This window comes from Mus musculus, chromosome 18, assembly GCF_000001635.26.
Source record: "Mus musculus strain C57BL/6J chromosome 18, GRCm38.p6 C57BL/6J".
NCBI classification, from domain to species: domain Eukaryota; kingdom Metazoa; phylum Chordata; class Mammalia; order Rodentia; family Muridae; genus Mus; species Mus musculus.
In genome coordinates this window covers 74484269-74509027 of record NC_000084.6, presented here as the reverse complement: position 1 = coordinate 74509027, position 24759 = coordinate 74484269, and the positions used below count along the sequence as shown (strand labels likewise).

At 44.6% G+C, this 24759-nt stretch overlaps 1 protein-coding gene and 1 long non-coding RNA gene across 3 annotated transcripts in view; one reads left to right on the top strand and one right to left on the bottom strand.

The window, feature by feature from the left end:
- 1700120E14Rik (RIKEN cDNA 1700120E14 gene) overlaps positions 1-13350 on the top strand; it is a 35447-nt gene extending 22097 nt beyond the window's left edge. Inside the window, exon 4 of the long non-coding RNA NR_045368.1 lies at positions 12914-13350. This is a non-coding gene — a long non-coding RNA (RIKEN cDNA 1700120E14 gene). The remainder of the gene's footprint in view (positions 1-12913) is intronic.
- The window catches only part of Myo5b (myosin VB), a 330335-nt gene that overhangs the window by 263671 nt on the left and 41905 nt on the right, over positions 1-24759 (bottom strand). The window lies entirely within an intron of this gene.

The following is a 24759-nucleotide window of genomic DNA, read 5'->3' as shown; positions in this document are numbered from 1 at the left end:
AGTGTACCCCTGGCAACTCCGTGGGTTTGATAGAGGCTCTAACAACTGAAGGTTTTGTTCTCAGAGCTCGGTGGAGTTGACTTTCAAATCTTAAGATTCTTGTTCAAGCATTTTCCAAGACTTGATGCTAAAACATTTTCATCAGAATGTGCAAAATGTGGTTTTAGTTGAGCAGACACCCATTCCCGAGTGCACAACGAGGGTATCTTTTCCCCATGCATGTAGCTGCATCAGCTTCTTCAGGCCACAGGGCAGTGGCATCACCATTACAAACACCATCATTCTGTTTTTCTGCTTTTATGTAAAAAATTTGTAGACAAAAATCTGTGGACCTACGTCCTGTTCTGCCCACTGCTGCAGAGGCTAAAACGAACCATGGGGATCTACAGTGTGTTTGCCATGCACTGCTGTCAGGTGCTGGGCTTTAGGGAAGCACCGAGACACTGGATCAGGGGGTGGGAAACCAAAGCTGGGGTTCCCAATCTCCTGGGCATCCAGTTGCCGCTGGGAAACTGCACAGAGGAGGCAGGAGCAAAGTTGGGTGGTGGGGAGTGGGGGAGGTTTCATGGCCCAAAAATAGGCCCAGACCAGAGGCTCCCAAACTCCAAGACATCCAGGCACTGCTGGGTCACATGGACTTGGGAATGAGTTGGGAGCCTGCAGATGAGGACAATGACAAGCTCAAGCTGGGGGAGTGGGAACTTTGGCTTAGCTCATCAGGGAAGGTCCTTAGTTTAGCAGAGGCTGTCTGGAAGCACAGAGAGGTCTTCTACAGGAGACTTAGGCTGCGGCACTATAGGTAAAAGGCCTTCTCCATGCTCCCCACAGCAGTTTTGATGGAGGAGACAGTCCAGGTTTATCCATACCGATTGAGTGTTCATCATGGGAAATGGATGCAAACCAGTTCCTTTCTCGGGGTGAGCCAGAGATTAAATACCTTTTGCAAGGAGGAATGTACAGAAATGAAAGCTTATTAGCTAAGCCCACAGGGTCTCTAGATACCTCAATGGCATGGACAACTCTGTTCTTGGGGCTACATGACCACAAGTCACATTTCCTTATATGGGAAGTGTGGCAAGTGTTCCAAGCCAGAAATCTAGTAGGGAGCAGGGATCCCCCTACCATCTCAGGTGAGTGGCTTGCTGGGGACTCTGAACCCACTCAACCATACCAAGTTTCTTAGCATGGTCTACTGCTCCACAGAAGTCTGAACGTTTTCAAGTAAACCTCCAAGAGAAACTCCTTCCAAAGAATAAGAATACCATGGGACTACTAAGGAAAGAGAAGTATCTAGACTGAGGGAAGGGAGTCTTGTGTGATATGGTTAGACCAACGAGCAAAGAGACTTTTGCCAAGGTGTCCTACCCATGACCTATCCGGCTTGCTCTGAGCATATTTCTCACTTTCTGGTCATTTGGAGGAGGATATGCTATTTCTTGGGGGGAAAATGTTGAGGTTATCTCAAGAATATTGACATGTCTTCAGGATACACCCCATGTTGACTGTAGCAGGACTCAACAACAGACATGACCTGGAACCAACCCAAGTGTCTACAAGATGAACCAATGAGAAGACACGGCTCATGACACGGGGTACACATAATCAAAAAGAAAGGCTATTGTTTCCAGCAATATCGATGACACATGTTAAATGAAACAAGTCAAGCATAGAAAGACTAATACTGCATATGATTCCTTAAAACATTGGTTTTATAGAAGTAGAAAGAACGGAGCAATTGCTTTGGGAGTCAGTGAGGGACTGGTTAACGGAGCCTAAGTTAGCTAGCAAGACTAAGTTCAGTGATGAATGCACAGTAAGAGTGACTATAAGTAAAGTATTGTAATTTCAAAATAGCTGTGTGAGAGCCTTAAGCGGTCTCACTACGAGTTACTCTATACTAAGTTACAAATATGCTAAATATGATGATTTAGTTATTTTATAATACAGACATACAGCAAAGTATCACAGTATAACCCTATAAACATAGATCAAGCCACCACATTCCTGTTCCAGTGTTGCCAGACCCAGACTTCTCTTCTGCTAGGGTTTCAGGGGCCTCCCATAGGATCTACCCATACTGAACTCATCCCTATGAGTTCATCCCTCAGCCATGCAGGTCTGGCTCATGCCCCGAAAACTCCCAGCAGTAGTCTGTGTGGAGCCAGAAGGGGCACAAACCAACTTTTTGGCTTCCCTTCCCCAAAGACCTTTGGTCATGAGTACTGTCTCAAGTTAAGTGGAAACACCTGCAGTGCTGGCTGGTCACTTAGGTACAGTTCATGAATGGCTCCAAACACTCAGTTGTTTAACCTTCCAAACAAGCCCATCATTTGATCCAGCAAATTCATCAAATTCTAGATAGGTGCCAAAAGGAGCCAGAAGCAGGGACAGAAATAGACTGATAATAGCGGCACTTCTCATGACAGCCAGAGGTGGAAACAGCCCAAATGTTGACTAAATAGTGGCCCGGCCACACAATGGAATATTATTCAGCCTTAAAGATGGATCAGCAATTAAGAACACTTATTCCCAGTTGTTTTTGTAAAGGACACAGGTTCAGTTTTCAGCACCCACGTGGTGGCTTACAACCATCCTTAAGTCCAGTTCCAGGGGATTTTAGTGTCTTCTTCTGGCCATTGTGGGCACCAGACATGCATACAGTACACATGGATGCAGACTAAACATATATACACATGTTTTTTTTTTCAGAAATTATTTGTAAAGAGTGAAAAGTGTGGCCCATATCACTATCTGAATTAACCTTTCCCAGCTTTATGACATATGAAACAAACCAGATAGATGGAAACAAATTCCCTACAGTCCCACTCAAATACCCTGGAACTGACAAATGTTAGTCACAGTGGTTTCCAGGGCCTGGGTGGGAGGAGTTAAGTGTGCAACAGGCAGATGTTCTCATAGGGTTCACAGACCTGTTTTGGGTCTGAGTGAATGGCGATGGCTGCACAGCATCCTGAATGTCCTTAGTGTCACTCAGCTATGTACTGACAAAGGGGTAAAGGACAACTAAGGTGGGAAATTGTGTTACATGCACTAATAATTAAAGACTTTAGATTTTCAAATAGTTTAATATTTTACTACAGTCAAAACAAATGCTGGGAGGGTGGATTCTGAGGAAACATCATAATTCTATGAATCCTTTTGCCAAACCATGCAGTCCCTGGGCACCAGAGACACTACAGTGAAGGGACCAGCCTCATCCTGCCCTCATGTGGCCCACACACCACTGAAGAGACCCATGACAATCACTGCCTGGTTTTCACTGAGGCACAGGTCATAGCAGTGAGGTGCAAGCTCAGGGCACAGAGGGAAAATCCCAGGGGAGCCTAAGGGCCACCTTCCAGGACCAAGTCACCTGGATGCAGCACAATCCCAAGATGTCCCAAGTGAAGCCAACTGTCACTCTGAGTAAAAGCTGTGACAAGAGCTCCCACACATTCCTGCTCTCAATTCAGATGTGTCCCAAGCTCAGCATACTCCCCAGTGGGCAGCAGTCATGCATGAATCATCTGAAGACGCTCAAATGAGGCTGCCCAACACATTCTCCAAGCCCCAAATACATTTCCACACCATCTCACAGCCCCTATGGGAGCGGGAATCGTGTAATGCAGAATTCTCAAACTAGCTGGGTCAGAGTCCCAGACCTGAAACTCTCTGGTTCTGTGGCCTCTCTGCACTTCACAGGGTTCTGAAGCTCACTGAGTTGACTTAGAGTGCTTTGGGCAGTTCTTACTACGTGTAATAAACTTAGCTGTTATCATCATCAACTAGTCTATCTTCAAAAGACCTAAGGAGGCAGGAAAGGGGGGGAGGGGCACCAACTGTCTTCACTTAGCAAAGTGGGTTAAAGAACGCAAATAATTCAAGTTATTTGGCTCCTCTGACTACACTGCTCTCCCAGCTACACCCTATAACCCTTAACAATCTAAAAGCATTTGATGAAAACTTAAGAGTCTCTCATAACAGACACTGCCTACTGTATTTTCTGATGCCTGTAGGAGACATGATCTCAAGGTCTCCAAACCAGGCACCTTGATCTGTAATGCCAGCACCAGATTCAGACGTCTCTTCATTGGATTTCATTAACCATCTTTATAGACCAAGAACTCTACACCTTGGGGGGAAAACACTGGGAAAGCCTTTGGTACTTTGGCACCTGCCCTTCAAAGGTAGTATAAATAGGCTAGCAAGAGATCCTGAACAGAATTAAGTACAGAATGGTGGAGGACTGCTATGCTCTGGTGGAGCCCAGGAGAAGAAAAGGAGTCCAACTCAGCTTAGCCAAGTGTCAGTTGATACAACTGAGGAAAACTGTGGTGCACATGGAATTTAATGGGATCGTAAAGGTTGCTTTCTGTGATGTTCATGCAAAACTTGGCCAAGCCATGGAGACCCAGACACACGGACAAACGTTATCCTACCCATATCCTTGAGGATGCTTCTGGGTACAGTCATTATTTCAACTAAAACACAACGTCAAGCACACTGCTCTCCCAGATATGATGGCCAAACACACCGCTCTCCCAGATGTGATGGCCAAGCACACTGCTCTCCCAGATGTGGTGGCCAAGCACACTGCTCTCCCAGATGTGATGGCCAAGCACACTGCTCTCCCAGATGTGATGGCCAAGCACACCACTCTCCCAGATGTGATGGCCAAGCACACCACTCTCCCAAATGTGATGGCCAAGTACACCACTCTCCCAGATGTGAGTGGCCAAGCATGTCGCTCTCCCGGATGTGAGTGGCCCTCATCTAATCAGTTGAAGACAGCAGTACAACAAAAAGGCTAAGAGGGAGCTCACCCTGCCTGCATGAGTGGAGCATGGGGCTTCCCTATTTTCAGGTTCAAAATGAAACCTTAGCTCTTCCTGAGTCCCAAGCCTGCTGTCCAATAACGCTGACCCACCAGTCCTGGTTCTCAGGTCTCTAGATCTGATTGCAACTAGACAATTGGCTCTCAGAGAGATCCATCTGGGTGATTGTAAATCTTGAGACTTGTCAGTCTCTGTAATTGTGTAAGCTGATGCTGTGAAATATATGTGTGTGCATATGTGTGCAAATGTGTACTCACACTATCTATGCAGATGGAGTCTGGCTTATACTTTGATTTGATTTTTTGGTTGTTTATGCGTGTGCATGAGTGTAATCACATATAACTACCATTTTTCAATTTTAGAACAGTGTTTCAGAAGTTACACAAAATAGACGTCATAATCTAAGTTGTATATTAGATGATTTTGTCCAACTGTAGAGTAATTCAAGAGTTTTGCACATATTTAAGGTAAGCTAGGCTATAATGCTCTGTAGGTTACATATAACATACATTTTCAATGTACAGTATTCCCTACTTGCAGTGGTTAACTGGGACAGAATCCACTTTAGTAGAGAATAATGTGCATGTTTTCAGGTATTTTCTACTGGTTGTCTCCCTCTGTAACCTTTTGTGGTATACTACCATTGGCTTAGACAGGAAAGGAAGAAAAAGTTCCCAGAAATCTAAAAACTGAAACACACACACACACACACACACACACCTGTGGTTCTTGCATTCAGGGGATCCAGGGGCACAAGCAAAAGGACCACTCCAAGTTTGAAACCAGACACCAGTGTCTGGTCTACATAGTGAATTCCAGGCCAGCCAAGGCTACCTGATGGGACTGTCCCCAAAAACGGAAACAACAAGTGCCTGAAAAGAATGGAGATGGTAAGAGTGATGAATGACTCAGGGGCCGTGGGATAAGATGTGACACTTGGGGCACATTCAGGGCACACTCAGTTCACACTCAAGGCAGTGTGGCTGTAGACATGGGAGCCACAAGAACATAGCGTTGGAGGGAAGGAAAAAATGGGTTTGAGGGCAATGAGACAGAACAGGCTGTCGAAATCAGTCTATGAATCCTGAATGTGACCCCTCCATTCAGTCAGTGACTTATTTCTCCTTTATTTAGGAAGAGGAATCCTTTTTGCCTGGATAGAAAATACTAGAGATCCAAAGGAAGGTCAGCTAAGTGGCACCTGTGTGTGTCCAGGAAGGAAGAGACTTGTAGACTAAGATGCCAACGAGGAAGTCTTGTGCCTTTGAGAACAAACTCGCATTTCTCCTGTGATCTTGACAGCACTAGGGTAGTTCCCCACAGACCCCAGGTATAAAGGCCAATCAGCCTGGGGAAAGGCCACCTATTCACACCTAAGAGCTTGTGATTCTTTCTTCTTGCAAGCCCTACTTCCTACTACAGAGCTCCCACCTCCTACTACAGTTTTCTCCTCCATGAAACAAAGCTCAGTGTTGTCTGTATCTCACAGAAGAGCTCTGAGCATGAACTGTGAACTGAGATCAAAGGGAAAGTAGGCAGCGAAAAGTCAGGCTCCAGCAGGAAACAGCAACTGTGAAGCTCCGCTGCCATGCCGTGCTACAGCAAAGGCAGGCTCTTTATGGGCTAATTCCTAGATGGTCACCTCCATAAAGTGCTTGGGACCTTGTTAAAATCATAGGACGACAACTCACACTGCTCAGCCATATTTACCTTCCACACTACAATGAGACAGAAGCAACTGACTTCATTACGATGAGGTAACCCAGGTGAGGTAAGAGACAACTCCACACCTTGCCCCATAGAGGTGGGGCCGAAGAACAAGGGTCGGAGGCTGAGTCACAGCAAGACTCTGGACAAAGGACAGACCTCCCATTACCTCCCATTACCTCCCATTACCTGGAACTGTGGCTGAAATCTCAAGTGGAACAATCCCACAGATTCTACAACAGAATCTTTTTATAATCCTTCTCCCCGGGGGCTACTCTAGGATAAGATTCTGTCCTGTATTAATTGTCAGGCATGACACAGTCACCACTACAAATGCTCTCCATCTGAACAGGGTACAGGAGATAAGGTCTGATAAAACAGAAAACTCAAGTAACTAGGGCTCTTGTTCTGTATCTGCTTTGGGGAGCACAGATGACCCAGGAGCTGGTCAGTATCAGCACGTGATAAGAACAGCTGGTCCCTCAGAGATGTTCCCACAAGCCAGAGCCTATCTCCTCCAGCCTCTGTGGTATTCACTCCTCTACTTCTTGTTCTTGTGGTATGGCTCCACTTTGCAGATAGAGAAACTGAAACAAGAGAGGTGAAATAGCTTGAGGGGGATCCTCAATACACAGGGGAGCTGGGCTTCCAACTCAGCAAGGTCTGACTCCTGAATCTGGCAGAGAATGGCAATGTCTAAATACTCCCACCCTAAAGCAAATAGGGGGGACAGTGTAGGAGCCTCTGCCCATTAAGGAAGGTTAGCAGAGGGGGCTGGAGAGATGGCTCAGCAGGTAAGAGCACTGACTGCTCTTCCAGAGGTCCTGAGTTCAGTTCTCAGCAACCACATGGTGGCTCACAACCATCAGTAATGGGATATGATGCCCTCTTCTGGTGTGTCTGAAGACAGCTACAGAGTATTCATATACATTAAATACATCTTTAAAAGTAAATAAATAAATAAATCTTTAAGAAAGAAAGATAGAAAGATCAGCAGAGGGATTTTAATTTTGCCTCCAACTTCCCTGAATGTTCTAAGACCAACAAGATATACTTCTTTAAGGAGAAAGACAAAGTGACCCTTGTCCCACCCACCCCCCTTCTTTCAGCCCCTCTTAGAGGGAGCCCCTGGAAGATATCACTCACTCAACCTGGTATTGAGCATGCCCAGTGAAGCTCAGGCTGAATCAGCTCAAGAAGAGAAACTAGATGAACTGTGGAGCAAGGCTAAGAGTCAGGCAGGCTGCCAAGAGACTCCGCTGGAATCAGCTGTCGGCTACCTAGTGATTCGATTAAGAAATGTTGGTTAATACTGCAAATACAATTAAAAATGAATCAGCCACACACAGAAAACCAGCTCCTATATAACTTTTCTAAGGACTTATTAGACAAAGCAAATCGCTTTGCCAGTTTCCAATTAGTCAGCAGAAGGCACCTGGACCTGTAATTAAGTCTTCCTAGAAGGGAAGAACTCCATGGCTACCCTGGGCAATCTCATGGGTGAGAGAGGAAAAATGTCATGGCATCTACCCAGAAACTTCCTTTCTGAGGCCTTCTAGACAGGGGACTATAGACAGCCTCCATGGCTTCCAGAAGTTATGCTAAGAACTTGGCATATACACATTGTTCATGTAGCTTTAAAATAAGTAGCACTTCCAGGACATTGGCAAAGCTCCCTTGGAAGAAACAATGATACCCAGCACTAGTGGGCAATGCCTGCCCCGCACTGGTGGGCAATGACATGATACAAGAAGCTACAAGCCTTCCCGGGTGGATTTATCATTTAATCACAGCAACCCTGGAGGTGTTCTCCATCTACTCATCCCCGAAGTCACAGGGCACCAGTGTAGCTACTGTATGCCAGTTAATAGAGTGGTCTGGATTAACCAACTAATGCATCTACACAGGATACCACCACCAAGGTCAGTTTTCAATTATACACACACACACACACACACACACACACACACGCATGAACAAACTCATCTGGATGAAGCTGAGTGTGGCTTCCTTCCCTCAGAGCTGCTGAGCTGCCTTTCCAGAGCCTGCCCACTTCTCAGTGAACCCACAGCTCTCACTCCACTTCCTTGCATCTCTAAGCTTCAGTTACCTGAAGCTGAGCAGTCACATGGCACAAAGAACTCTGCTCTGCCATGTTCCAGCTTTGGAGTTTGGGGCCATACACCCCTTCCTCCAATCTACAGTTCTTAAAACTATGGGAAAATATTGGCGTCTGATCAGGCCACATACATGATTGTGCACGCCATGCACTTTAAAATAATTAACTAAAGCCCTGTGCTGGCTCACAGTCATTCATTGCATGAATTCTAGAATGGAATGCACGTACAGTCCTGAAAGGGAGTCCTAATCTTAAAGCCTTTTAATAAGACTCAGCTGCACACTCAAGACCTCCAATCCCTGCTTTGGCTTTCCAGGCCTTAGCTGGAGAGGGGCATTCCACCTCCCAAGTCGTACATACCCTGACTCTTTTAAATGCCAGTGATCTCCACAAAAGACATCCTCAGAACTATCACAGGTGCCCTAAATGAAGTACATCCAGTGTCAGAAGCAATAGGTCACGAGCTCCTTCCAACCAGCTCCTATAAACTCCCACTGAGTCCGTTTCTTTCTGACCTTGGCCTCAAGTGCTTGTCCACTGGCATCATACTTTGTCCCAGAGCCTTGCACTCCCTGGAGATAAATCATCATTATAATTATTATTCTTTGATAGCGACGTAGGCTGAACCATGCGTTAGAAGCATTTGAAGCTCAAAAACCAATGGGCAACAGGCAGCTTGAAAGTGTTTAGCTGGAAACCGAGATCAGCGCGGAAAGCTTATTTGTCACCACGACAGGAGGTGATAATGTGACATTTTACAAGTCTCAAAACAGCAGGGGAAAGCACCTCCCCTCTATTATTTGCAGCAAAGCTGGACTTCCAAGCACACATGCCGCATGAACTATGAATCACTCTAATTATTCGGCAGGCTGAGTATCAAGCCAACCTCCATCCATGGTGAGATCTACGCCTGAACGTTGTGAGGAGAACACTTCTAGTTCCCACACCCGCAGTTCTCTCTATTAGCATTACTTTCCCCAAGAAATGAGTATCTGCAGAGTTCCTAATTGAAAGAGGCTTGTGATTCCACAGTGGGCACTGACACATCATGTTTCCTGATCTCTTCTCCTGCCTGAGTAGGTCACTACCTTCTCCCCACCTAACAAGTCAAGGGTGGAAAGAAGACATGTGCCTTCTCAACCAACAGAGTTCTTCACTTTAAAACAGTAGCTACTGTAGAACTCCAAGAATCTTTTAGAAGAGGACTGACTATAACTCAGCTGGCAGAGTGTTCACCGAATGAACTCGCCCTAAAATCAATCCCAGTGCCACATGGACTAAGCATAGTGTGGACACCTGTAACCCCAACTTTCAGGAGCTGGAGCTCAAGGTCATCCTCCACTATGTAGCAAGTTCAAGGCCAGCCTGGGCTATATGAAACCTTGTAAAAGAAATCAAAGGGGAGGCCAAGGGGTGGGGAGAGAGAAGGGAGGATAAGCAGCACAGACCGATCCTCCCAGTCCCCTCCCTCCAGAGCACAGATGGTCAGAACAGGCTTGGCAGGGGAGGCAGTGTTTACACATCAGGATCCCAAGTTCTGCCGCTCACTCTGTGACCTTATCCAGACCATTAAGTCTCCCAAGAGAAAAATCTCTTTCTCGACTTGAAAGGACTGAATATGAAAAAGAAATTCATCAGGTACTATGATTCACATCACAGCGCTTTAATGTCAAAGCTGACAACTGTATGACATTAACTTGTTCAACCTGGGCAACGGCCGAGTTCCATAGGCTGGGAGGAAACGGTACTCACTTATGTGTGCCCAGTAAGGCTACACGTCTACACTTCGCTCTTCCCTATAACCCTCCTTCTCTAGACTAAGGTGGCCAGGTCAGTATTTGACCAGGAATAGATCATGATGGTTGTCCTTGAGCAAATGGTAAACACGATGGAGCATGAGCTGGAACGCCAATGTTGATAGGTAGTTAAGTGGGAACACGTGACATGGGTGGTTTTTTAAGCGCAGTTGAAACGTTAAAGGCAGATAGACTCGATAGGCAAACACCTCTACCCTCTACAGCCATTTCTCATAGCTTCCCCGAACCTCTTTCTCATAGCACCTGGGTGAGGTATACGGATGAAGCTGAAACTGCCGAGACATGCTTAAACTTAAACCATGGGAGAGCGGAATGTTTTCCACTTATTTATAGAGACCCAGGTATAAAGTTGGGGCTGGGGCTGTTTATTTTTGCTGTGGTTTTTTATTTTTTGGTTTGTGTGTATCTGTGTGTGCGTGTCTGTGTATCTGTATCTCTGCATGTTATCTGTGCATCTGTGCATCTGTCTCTATATGTATGTATATCTGTATCTCTCTGTGTGTTGAGTCTGTGTCTGTGTGGTACGCGGTGTGAGGGAATGTTTGTTCACTTCCAAAACGATCTCCCAAACCAGCCTATCTTGCTGAAAGCAGAACTCATCAAGAATTTCATTGTCTTCTATAAATCAAAAATATCCATGAGTATGAGCCTGCCCCACACTCCTCCACACATGCATCTGGATGGCCAGTCAAGGCCATTTGGTGCTGAACAAAGAAGTTGGAAGAACAGTATCCTGCTGCAACCCTATCCCTGGATCGTACGCCTGGAGTGGTTAGCTGCAGAGACAAAGCACTCAGTTTGGTGATTCCCGAGGTGGTGATGGCAAGCATTGTCCAAGCTTCACTAGATTCTGAGGGGGTGTCCCCTCTGCTGCAGTGTCCCCTCTGCTGCAGTCTGCTACCTTCAACCACAGGACACAGTCTCTTTAGATGATTCAGTCCAACAACTCCCTCCAAATGCTGCCCTGACCTGAGAAGATGTTGGGGAGTGTGAGTTAGAGCTTCAGCCATCAACTTAACACAAACCTAGAGTCACCCTCAAGGGCAGATTCATGGAGATCACACTGGCCTGTGGCAATTTTTGTGAGGCATTTTCTTAATTGCTAATTGGTGTCAGAAGGCATGACTCACAGTACGGTAGTATAGAAAGGTTAGATGAACAAGGCAGTAAAGACCCTGCCTCATTTCCTGCCCTGACTTCCCTTGGTGGACTATGATGGGGATGTGTAAGCAAAACAAACCCTTTCCTTCCCAGGTAACTTCTGGTTACGGTGCTCATCATAGCAGCAGAGAAACCAAGCTAAGAATAGTAGTGTTTGGTCTGGAGTCATGGGATGAGACCAGCATCCCTCATGCAGGGATTGCTGGGGAAAGTTACTCAAGAAAGTAAAGGGAGAGAGATGAAAGAGGTCGCGTAAAGACTTGAACGAAGGGCTCGAACGGAGCCACTATCAGAATCTCACTCCAAAAGGTAAAAATAGATACCAACATACTGCAGAAGTTGCTGAGAGAAAAAAAGATGTCTTGGAACCCAGAAAAGTGGGCTGCAGAACCCCAACATGACTCTCTCTTATCCTATGCCAGCCCACAGAGCAGTACCACAGAACAGTGGTTCTCAAACTTCCACCAAGCCACCATCCCTCCACTCAGCTGGGCCTCTGCTTCTTCATTGGCTTGCCTCATGTTTCTGTGTGCCATAAACCAGAGTTCAGGAACTATTGCCACATGGCTACTAAAAAAAAAAAAAAATAAAAGTATTTAAGCAAGACGATACAATGTATCCCCTTTAAGATACATTGGGAATAAAACAGATATATATACTGTCTGTATATATAGGTATATACTGTGCAACGTACCCAGTACAGCACATAAAAGATGAGCTGTATATACAAGACGGGCAATAGAAATAAAGAGAGGAATTGTTTCTCTGTAAAATGATAGATACATACAAGCCACTGCATACATAAGAATAACAACAGGTCTACAGAGATCCACAAGAAACTGATGATGTTAGTGGCTTACAAGAAAGGAATTTCCTGATTGAGGTCAAAGGTCGGAAAGATACAACCACTGTGGTCCTTCTCATCTCTTCTGAAATTTGAACTATGTGAATACATTATCTAATCTTTATTGCTTACAGTCTATAGAAGTAGGGAGAGCGATCAAAACACAAATAAGTAAAAGGAACAACTAGGGATAGATGAGCCTACCAGGCCTAAAGATCAGAGTTTCTGGGATTTCAATCATTCCTGCACACTAGATTTATAATCTTCCTTCACTGTTGGTCTGGGTTCTCCCCCTATATTCACTATAGGAGTCCTGCTGCCTGGACTCTGGAAGTCAAAGGATAGCACATTCCCTTGGTCCAGAGAAGAGAGCCCCAGGGACTGTGTAGGGATGCTTTAAATACTTCACTTTGTAAATTTTGTCTCCCAGGTCTTCCAACTCTTGGAAAGAGAATTCCACTCCTCAACAAAGCGGTCTGTCAATGCCTCTCGAAGCTCACTCAGCTTTATCTTTCCATGAAACCACCCTTTTGAGGTTGAGTGTTGGAATTAAGTGTGCACCAGCTGTTACAAAGATGTTGGACTGCTCCATCAGGTGGCAAACATTTTCCTCTAAGAAAAGATCCCTTCGCTTTTCCTCCTAAGTCTACATGTCAAAAGACAGCAGCCTGGTGTGTCTATAGTCTGCCTCATTTCTAAGACCATCTACCTCTCACTCCCTGTGTTCTTAAAGAAACTAGAACAGCCACCACACAGCTCAGGTGTGCTAGCTTGTAGACAGTTTCAAAAGGATGCTCAAGAAAGTTTGGGAGGAGCTAAGAGACATCAATTATGTAATGAAGAGACAATAAATAATTAGCTATGATCAACTTTTGGTATTGTCCATCTGAACTGAAGTTAAAAAAAAAATCCCACCTCACATCTAATGCCACTTCCACTTGGGTACAGACACACACAGCTTTTGATTGACAGAGTGAATCTCACAAAAAGAAAAAAAGAGTTACCAAAGGATATCCCCAAACCATCTCCTTCAGCTGTTATGTCATTCCAAGAAATAGAGTATTCCAATTATGAATTTGGTCATTTTATACTCTTAAGCCTAAGTGGGGTTACAAAAAAACAACTGTTTTCACAAATACTAAGAACTAGCTTTGTGCTTGCTGCTTGTTATGTGGGGTTTAAAGTATGTGGAAATTTTCCTGTGTCCTAGAGGCTTGAGTGACCCCACAACTATTACTTTGCCTCTGACAGACAAGACTACTTTATCTGTTTGACTTGATTTGCATCTATACAAATTAATAATAATCAAAGGAGGCTGTGATTATATTCTCAGGTAATTATACAATTAAATACTAAACAGTGAACAGAGGAGTTCACACTCCAAGCTCCACTCTACTTCCAAATGGCTAGCAGGTGGATGCTTGTACAATGCAACGGTTAGTAGTGCAACAAGAGTACAGGGGACAGAACAGAAGTAACCTGAGACCCAGGGTTCTCCAGCATCTGGGCTGGAATCCCAACCCCGACACACAGTGCTCTTTGGGAAAGTAATATTCCCGATTCACCTCTCTCAGACCTCACACACTTGCAGAACTACAGTTAGCATAGGAGGAGATAACTCAGGCAGGCTCCCAGCCCACTGACTGGCAGGCATGTATCCCACTAGCTCTGTGACTCTTCCCTTCCTGCCTGATACTGCTATCTCCCTTCCACCTTTAGTTAACAAAACACTGATTGGTCCTACCTCACATATTCAATGCTCATGCATAAAGTAACTTACAGCAGTAGTTTATCTATCATTATAGATCAAATACCTTGGGGTTGAAGGTCTGGGAAGGAAGTCGGCTCTTACTTAAACATCTTTCATTGGCTCCTATAAGACGCTGTTGACAGCGGGGCTTTAATGGTTCAGAGTGAGTTGCTCTCAAAGAGAACAAGCTGCAGGCTGTTGGCAGCAAAGGCCATGAAAGCGGTTTCACATAGTCCAATGGTTCTGTGGGTAGACAGATTACGGGTGCACTTGGGATTATTTGTCCCATCTGCTCTCTCCATTTGTTGCCAATAAACATTATTTCCCACACTGCTATATGCCAACCCAATGCAGCCTCCAGAAGCACCAAAGATGTCTAACATTTGGGCTCTGCCTTCCTAGCGGTCTTCATATAATAGAAAGACTCTAACTAAAATTTAATAACATTACTGAAGTAGGGCAGAGAGGGTTCTGCTCTGCCAATCTGCAACTGGACTCAGATTTCTCAGCAGGAAATGAGGAAGTGGAATAGATTGTTTTTAATGCCTAATTCTGATGTCTATCACAGCTCTGTCTTTGATCTATTAAAAAAGCCTCTTGAAAGATAAGTATATGTTTCTAAATGCCATTTAGCAGTGTGTTATTAAAAGGAAACATTTCTATATGGAAGAGTGTCACTTCAATCCCCACAACAGTGAGTGTCCATGACTGTGCATACAGACAACAGGTTATTTCTGGGGTGGAATTCTAGAAGAATGCAGATGAACAGTGCTCAGCTAGGGGGTGAGGAGGCAGGAGGCAGGATGCTTTTGTGAGTGGCAGTTCAGGAAAAGGCAAAGTCAAGAAAGAAACAAGAATAGCACGCCAAGTTATTCTTGGTTTCATTTCAAACAAGGATAAAGTGCCTAGTGCACTTGAAAGAACTTCATGCCACACCATCCCGGGGCATGGGCTGGTGGTGGGCAGTGACCCTTTAGGCTTCTAGAATATGAAGTTATTCTCAGTATCCTCCATTTGACAGGTTCTCCAAAAATAACAAAATGTCTTCCATTACCTAATCAGGCAAGCCCTTAGCTAGCCAGACAATATGAACGTTACCCCATTTTCCTAGGGATGCAGTAGGAAGGTTTCAATTTGTTTCAATTTAGTAAACCCAAAAACCCCAACTGTCTCCTTCACAAAAGTGCCCAAGATGGTGCTTGTGTAGTGAGGTCCAGAGAGCCATAGGTGAAGGTTGGGTATCCATGTTCTTTCACAGTGGCCAGCCCAGAAGTGGATCTGTAACTCTGAACAAAATAATGTCTGAACAAAAGAAAAGTTGAAATTTATCTATAGTTCACATTTTGGGAACCCATAGAAAGAGCCTGTGATCTCAGGGCCGTACACCAAGAGATATTGAATCCTGGCTGTAACCCTATAGATCACTTACTTATAGATCATTTTCTTTTGTTCAGCATTTATTCCTTAGCCCCTCTACCCAGGACTTTATTTTAAACCAACAAACAACTTAAGATAACCTTGTGTTAGCTTTCTCAAAACTCTTACTTCCATTAAAATATTCTGCTAACTTGAGAAAGCCAGAGAAATTCAAGGCATCTAGAGAATAGAAAATATTGAGATCGACTGGCCTTTGAAAACCCTGTTTTCAATTCCTTTGTGTTTCTCCTGCCTAGCTTTTCTTGAGAAGTCAGTGCTAGCCATGAAGAACTACCACGTAAGTGATCTATAGGGTTACAGCCAGGATTCAATATCTCTTGGTGTTCGGCCCTGAGACCACAGGCTTTCTGTGGGTTCCAAAATGAGAACTATAGATAAATTTCAACTTTTCTTTTGTCCAAACAGCTAGTATGCCCATAAGTGTCTTGGCTTTGAGCTTCTGTAACTTTGATAATGAGCCCTCCCCATTAGCATGCTATAGCGACCAGCAAAGCAGACAAATGCTTCTCACAAACAGGGCTTGGGAGCCTTTCTCCTCCCTCCCCTAACCCCACTGCACAGAGTGCCCTCTTCCTGAGCCAGCATTCCTTCTCCAGTCCCTGTCCAGGGATGGGCCCTGGAAGTCTGTGTTGTGCCCATCAATCCATGAGTTCCTCACTGCCTCTTTCTAAGATGCACACCAGCAGCTCTAGAGAAACCCATGGGTACCACTCCCTCCCAACAAAAGCATCCTCATCTCTTCACAGTCTCCATTCATGAATCCATATATATGAGACAATAACAATATATTAATTAAGCAAGCACCAGGAGAACATAACTCAGAAAGGCAAAATTTACCAAGTTGTATTTTTTTTTTTTAACTTGCAATCATTTCCCAGTGGTTGGGAGGGAATCCTTGGCATAAATTAATTGGCTGAACCCCTAAGAAAGACAACACAGGTTATTAGGTGTGTGTTTTTATGCTTAGTTATTTTTTTCAAAATGAGGTCATTTTATAAAACTCACTGTTGTTGGGAAACTCCGAAGATTCTTCTGTGTGGCTTTGGACATAACATCTAAGTGACTTAAGCTGCTTGCTTGAGGTTACTAGCTACCATTTGGGGAGGAGGAGATTGTTTGCCTGCTATCTGCACAATGTTCAAGGAAAGCAATACATGCCATTATTAAAAGAAACAAAAACCTAAAAGGAAGCAACTCTTCTCAAACACAGACCTAAATAATGGGTGAACACAGAGCTAAAGGGATTATAATAATAATAATAATAACTATTCTTATTCTTATTATTATTATTATTATTACAGAATGAATCTTTCAGTTACTGGAACTTGGGGAATTGTGGAGGATATCTGTCGCCCTTGTGGGTCTGGTAGTTCCACAGTCAAAAGAGCAAGGGCAGTGCACCTATTTATTCACCACACCTGCTATAGGAAACAAATCCCCGAAGCCCCCAGAAAACCACATTATCCTTTCTAATATGTGCAATAAATAGACGGAAAGCAAACCATGCAGTCCAGCTCAGGATGAGGTTGGAATAACACCACAAGAGTTTGTTTCAAGGGACTGGAGAGACGTCTCAGAGGTTAAAAGGACTTGCTACTCTTCCAAAGGACCTGGGTTCAATTCTCAACAGGCATGGGATGGCTCACAAGCATTTGTAACTCCATTTCCAGGGGGATCTAATGCCTTCTTTTGACCTTCACAGACACCCCACGTACATGATACACATACATGCATACACGCAGGCAAAACTCCCATACACATACATTCTGTTTAAACTAAATGTAAGAGTGCTCTGATGTTTCTAACTATAACATAATGGTGGGGATCGAATCCAGCTTGGCACATGCTTTCCCACTGAGCTGCACTCCTAACCTTCCAGTAGAGTCTTGAGACAGATGATGTACAAACGGATAAGATCTGGTCCAATTAGAAGGAACACAGTCCTGTACCTGCTCTCACTTCTGACACCACCTCAAAGTGCAGAGGTCTTCAGATTTGATTATAGCTTAGGAGCCTCAAAGAACTTAGCACAAGGTTAGGACCACCCAAAGGAAAACACACAGGGCACTGCCCAGGAACAAGGGTTAACAATGTGTTAACAATGTGTTAACCATAGGAACTCGACTGAGCTCTGGTGTTCAACGACTTAATGGGGTCCCATTAGTGTGACTATCCACATGACTGACTTCAGTCTCCATCCCTTCCTTGAGGCATGACCCTGAGTCTCCATCATAAGTCACAATAAATGATTTTTCTGCAATAGCCATATACCTCACCATGCTGTGACCAGATTCTACTCTATAGCATACCATGGCTGTTCTGGCATTTTCAGTCTCTAATTTTGCTAGATCATGACAAAGGCCAGATAGCCTATGTGCAAGGTTAAATTCTTTAATGCATAGCAAACAAATGGCCATGCTGACATGAAATGAGATGTCCCACAGAGCCAAACAGCAAGGTCAGCTAGCCTACTGCAGTTAAGAGTTGTTGACCCCCACATTCCCTATCACCTCTCAGAAACATTAGAGCCAAGCAATGACAAAAGACTTGGGAGTTTAAATTAGTGAAAGCTACCAGGCGCTAGTCAGCGTTTTCCACAGCTGTGACCAACTACCCAAGATGCTGAGACAGGGGCTTGCAAATTCAAGGCTGGCCTGGTTAACACCCCAAGACACTCAAAAAATAAAAACAAACATTTAGTTGTTTGTATGTAGTTTAAAAAAAAAAGGTCAATTTTTTCAAAGGAATTATGTAATTGCTTCTAGGGCCAATGGGGCTTACTTTGTTTAGATTGGAGCATCTGTATTGTTGGAAGTTGAATCAGAAGCCTAACAACTGAATGCATCATTCGGAATACTTTTGTGCTCTGACCTACCCAAAATTTCACATGCATCCAACCAACATTTGCTTCCCCCTGACCGTTGTCAGTTGGCTGAAGGTTCTACACAAGGCCAGCTTTGTTCCGGAATTCAGGTGGGTTGAATAGCCCTGAATTCATAGTCACCAGCTCAGTGGTTACTATGACAGGGAGGAAAGCGGATGATGAAGACATAGCTCAAGGTCACACTCAGGTCACTTCAACAGGGTGAAAGGGTGTAATCCTACCATGGGGGTCAGATGGAAGAAGAGAAGCTAACCTTGGCAAGCAACAAAACAACTACGTCAACCACTTTCCAACAAAGGTTGGACATGTGGCCTCACCCCTCAGTAGGACATGTGTGTCTCACCCCTCAGTAGGACATGTGTGTCTCACCCCTCAGTAGGACATGTGTGTCTCACCCCTCAGTAGGACATGTGTGTCTCACCCCTCAGCAGGACATGTGTGTCTCACCCCTCAGCAGGACATGTGTGTCTCACCCCTCAGTAGGATATGTGTGTCTCACCCCTCAGTGGGACATGTGGCCTCACCTCTCAGTAGGACCTGTGTACATGAGCCTTGGGTTGAAAGGAATCTGACTGGCAATCAATGTTTCAGTCTCACGAGCCTGCCTTGCTTTGCAATATGGGTACCAGCAACCCAAAGTCCCCATCACAGGAGCTTTGTCATTGTCCCTCTTCCTCCAGAAGGCCACTGTGACATGAGAAACATTACAACAACTAGAGCGGAACCAAGCGTTTAAAGAGTAACCTGGGTCTGACAATCAGCAACAAGGAATACTCATGTTGGCCTCCATCTGTAAATCCAAGTTCACTGAGGAGCAGCATGCCAATCACGCAGAACCATCCTGGCTGTAAGAGTTCAGCAAAGGCCAGGAGGTACCAGGGAAGAGGACAGGGGAACACTCCTTCTCAAGTACTCATAAGAGAAGAATCACAGATATGCCTGATAAACTGCCAGCTGACCTTAGTACCAACTAGACTAAAACCCCATCACTTCTTCAAAGACGTTTGGCCAAAGAAAGCATACTATGGGAGTTATTAAATGTTTTAAATCTAAATAAAGCATTTTTATGTTTCTATTACGTTGTATCTTGCCTGCCCCAATCCATCAAATTAACTACACCATGTGCTTAGCACACTTGAAGGAAGTCATCGGTGAGGTCTAGGAAGTATCAATGGGAACAGAAGAGGCCCTGGGTTCAAATCAGCACTGCCCAAAAAAAAAAAAAAAAAAAAAAAAAATGCTTGTTAAACTAGTGAGTCCTTAAAGGGATAGTGACAGGAAAGTTCTGTTAAGGCTGCTGGCTCAGTGAATAAAGGTGCTTGCCACCAGATCTGACAAGTTCACTTTAGTCCCTAGAATTCATGGTAAAAGAAGAGAACCAACATCCACAAGTTGTTCTTGGAGTTCCACCGACATGTGCGTGTGAGCATGTGTACACCCATGCTTACTCATAAGAAAACGTCTGCTAAATGTGTTACAGTAAAGAGGCTGGATACATGTGGCCTGGAAAGGCTATGAAGTTGCATCAGCTCTCTAAAGGCCAGGGAGAGCGGTCTATCAGAATTCAATCAACGTTCTCCTCCAATCTAACAGGCAGAGAGTCAACCCTCTGCAGATGAAAGCAGCCAGCCCTCAGTTTCCCAGAGCACAGCCACTTCCCAGCAAGGGGAATATGACATGGGCTCAGCAAACAGCCCTTCTGACATTGGGGGATATTCAAGCATATAGCCATTACCTCTCATAGAAAAGGTATTGGACTGGTCACCCTGTATAGACCTAGACTCCAGACAGCTAACTACATCAATGACTGTGTGGATATATATCCATCCATCCTCTGGAGAATAGGGAAGATTGTTAAGTTCTGTAATATTAGCATCACATCCAAAAGAAAACCCCCAAAGGCCTACAGAGAAAAGGGGGAGAAAACAGATCTTTGTGCAGGAAGAAACATCTTAGCTGCCATCCACAAGTGCTCAGAGGAAGACCCTTTTACAATAGGTGCCATGGAAATGCAGGGCTGGTCAGACTTGGCAGAATTTGTGGACACACCCATCCTAGGATTTTCCGTGTATCTGGCTTGATTCTGCTGGTGACCTACAAGGTACATATTGCCCTTCCCACCCCTCTCATGGTTGTCTTGCTTAGAGCTCCACACACAGTGGGCATCCAGTGTGCATTTTCTGGCGGTCCTCAGGCTCCTGTTAGCTTACTATCTTTCCCCACAGCCTTGATTTATTGCAGAAGCTGACGACACACACACCATGGAGTGAACTCCTGTAGTAAAAATATGCTCTGGACAGATGACTACAAAGAGTTGCTGAGTTGGTAGCAACTAGGGCAGCCGGAGAACGGCTAATGTCTGGGGCATTGCTTGTCATGAGGAATGTTAAATGGATTGCACAGTGAACCCAAGCAACCCCTTTAAATAGGAAGCAATAGATGGAGGGTAATCCAATGGCATGACACTATTAGTGAGACTTCTCTCCTTCCCCTTTCTTTCAACAGGACTGTGTAACGAGCTAGACCAGAGCACTTCAGTGCAAAGACCGGGCCATTGCCCATGGCTACTTCATATTCCCCGTAATGCAGTCCCCACATAATGCATTTTTGGCTGTCATTCTAGAGGCCCATCTTTGAGATGAGCTTGTCCTTGGCTCTGGTCAGACCATCTCAACTTTTGTTCTTCACTTTCCCCTGCAGTAGCAGGACCTGGGTAGGAACAGCAACAGCAGCTGCACGAAATTCTATGCTTTTGCCAGCATCGTAGCAGACCAACCTGAAAAAAATCCTCATGAGATCCTAGAGACGGAAAGATCTGTTCTTCAGTATATATGTGACTGCTCTTTGGGCTGAAGGAAAACATGGTGTTACAAGTCAGAGGTACCCAGAGCCAGATACCAGCATGAGTCTATAGAGAGAATGACATGGATTACAAATGTAAACGGTCCCTTGTCTTATCTAACACAGAATGGAACAGAGGCACATGCTACATCTAAATCAACACCGTATGCATCCCCAAGGCCTTCAGAGATGGCCTCCAGATCATATCACATGCTCAAGTTCAAATCCCAAGTGTGAACAGTGTAACACCCACCACTCTCACCAGCCATCCCTTGGGGTGTTAGCGGTCACATCAGTGAAGACACACTTCCTTGCAATAGAGTGACTATGCATATTATATAGTCAAGTGCAACATCCTAACACAGATATTCCCGGACAGGCAGCAATCAGGAGTGTTTCAGGAGAAGGCTTCCACCTGGAATTCCCATAGGTTTTTCAACACAGGAGGACATAGTGGATGTCAAAGTCAGATTGGCTATAGAATGACCTACTTTCATGTGTCTTTCTGTGTCCTAAGACTAGCAATCCTCACAGGGCCAGCCCTAAGAGTGAGGTGTTTAAATAAAAAATGCTGATGGGGAGGGTTTTAAAAATTCATTTCATTCATCATAAAAAGTGTATTTTCCCCTTAGTTAATAATAAAAATGTATTCAACCAACAAAAAAAAGCTCTAAAGATTATTCAACCAGCTTTAATCTAAAGTCAAAATGTGCAAATTGAACCTACTGCCAGCCATTCCAGAAGAGATTTCTGCACATACAGGGGAAATGTCATTTGAAGGCTATACAAGTATATTATGGGAGGAGGGGTGATGGTTTTCTGTTCAGTTTAGAAATTCAAGACATTCTAATTAAATCTGCAAACTTGCTACACCATTGGTTTTCGCTGGAGCCTTTGACATTGATGGAAGAAACCACTTATCAGAAACTGATAGACTTCACATCTATAGGGCATGTTTGTTTTTAAAATTAAAGGAACAGCTCTGCTCCATACATAAACCACAATACTGTTTTCCCACCTAGCAGAGCAGACAACTGAACACAGCTGCTCAGTTTGTGACTTTTGAAGGAGTATATGTAGTGGGTAGCATTTTTCAATACAATTTCATGTTTGATCTTCTCTCTAATTCCTCACATAGATAGGAGTCGGGGTAAGGGGTATGAAGTATTTGTGCCAGATACAAGCTTGGAGGGCTTAGTCCAAAGACTTCAGTTTAGAGATGAGGAATCAAAGCCCAGTGAGGTCAAGTCCCTTGCTCAAGGTCACAGACAATAACTGGTAGATTCTGTTCCAATCAAGAACTGTGGGAATCCCTCTGACAGGGATGCTGGGGCTAGAGAAGAGGCAGAGCAAGGGTATGCCCTTCAATGGCCCCTGTATGCTGGGGTCCTGGCACATTGGCCAATCTGTCAAGTGCAACCAAAATCACACCTGTACAGCAGCAGATAGAAGCTGGAATCAAGGGCTGTGCTTTCTACACCAGTCACGTGTGTCCGCCTTGTGCCTTAATGGCCTCAGTGAAGAAATACAGACACTGAAGAAGTCAGCCCTCCCGGCTTGGGACAAATATTTGTAAACCTTATATTTTCAAGAGAAACGAAATCTGAATTAACTCAGTCCCAAAACTCAGCCTGTATTTTCCTAAGATCTCCTTGCATGTTTTTCTACATGAATCATAGCTTCTTAGAACTGGAAGGGATATTATAAAAGTCAAATCCATCTGGGTAAAAATAAAAAGCTTATATATTTAGAGTTGTTTAGACACTGAAAACAGCTGGAGAGAGCTAGAGAGGGAAACTGCTTCTATAGCTAATTCTGAGGAGGATGGGGGAAGTGGAGGCAGGCTTCTCACTCGTAAAGCTATGCCCCTCCACAGAGCAAGTTTTACTAGTCTACACAACTTCTCCATCCCATAAGGACCCGTACTCCACGAGGCTTGAACTAATCTTCACTCTAGCTTTGACTGCCTGTCTCTTTAATCTTAGAAACTACTCCCTAAAGGCAAAAGGCCAGTCCCACCAATGACCCCCAACCCAGTCCCCTCTCTTAAAACTTACTCCACCCACTTCCTCCCCACACTGGACTCCTTCCTTCAGCCACCTTACAGGCCACAAAGCTTTAGGTGCCATCTTCAAGATTTATGGAAGGCAAGTTACATAGCCAGCAATATTTTTGATACCTTTGGATAACCGGTTTACTGAGCACATAAAGCCAAAGGCATGTATTCATTTGTTCACGTGCATTCATTCACTGAGCTCCTTAGAAGGCAAACATCTTCCTTATAGACCAGTGTGATTAGGAGGCATAGAAAAGACACAAGAGACAAAGTAACTACCTTGTGCAGGGATCATTCTAGCCCCGAAGATGCACCTGTCAACTAAACAGACACTGTCCTGTGCTCACCAACCTTGCTTTATATGAACAAGCCTTGAGTTAACATTTATGTATGAGTCCCTGCTGTTCCTCAGAAAGTCTAAACACCTCAGGTAGTCGATGCCTGATCCCGTCCCCGATACCCCAGCTTCCCAGTGGCTTACCCAGTATCCCTCCATGTCACACATTTGAACCCCTTCTGGTTCTTTTAGTCCACACCATTTTCTCATGATCTTAGACACTGTCCCGTATCCATGACGATGCTCCTTCTCTGCCTTGCTACATCATCTGTACCTTCTGACACAGGGTTCATTCAACGTCCCTTTGTAGACTCACAGACAAGAAGCTTTCCATGAAGTGTCTAACCCTTGTCTCTCCCCTACGTCTTGCACAGTCACCAACACTAAGGAATGCCCTGTCTAAGGAACTCGGTAAATAGTTACACTGTCAAATCCTTGGGTCCTATGAGGTAGCCACAGGCTGAAAATGTCACCAACACGAGACCATGGAAACCACAGCATATAACATAACTAAGGTTGTGCCCACAGCCCCATAACCAAGGGCCCCCCACCCACCCCACTTCCAGAACACTCCAGTAATGAGCACAGATCTCTATCCCTAAAAGGTCATTATTAGTAAGTATGTGGGTCTAAGGTTTTGTTTATTTGGTTCATTTTTACTTTTGACATTTATTTAGAGCACATTGTGTGTGTGTGTGTGTGTGTGTGTGTGTGTGTGTGTGTGTGGTATATACACATACATGCATGCCACAACACATATATAGAAGCTAGAGGACAACTTGCAGGAGTCAATCCTATCCCTCTACTGTGTGGGGAATCAAATGTGTCATCAGGGTTGGCAGCCATCTCAGAAGCCCTAGGTTTATTTTTAAAGCCAGCTCCTAGAAGTCTTTTCTATTCTCCTGGATGTCAGCCTTGGATGCTGCATCTTAGATAGCTTTAGGTTTCCCTAGTTGTAACCTAGAGAGACC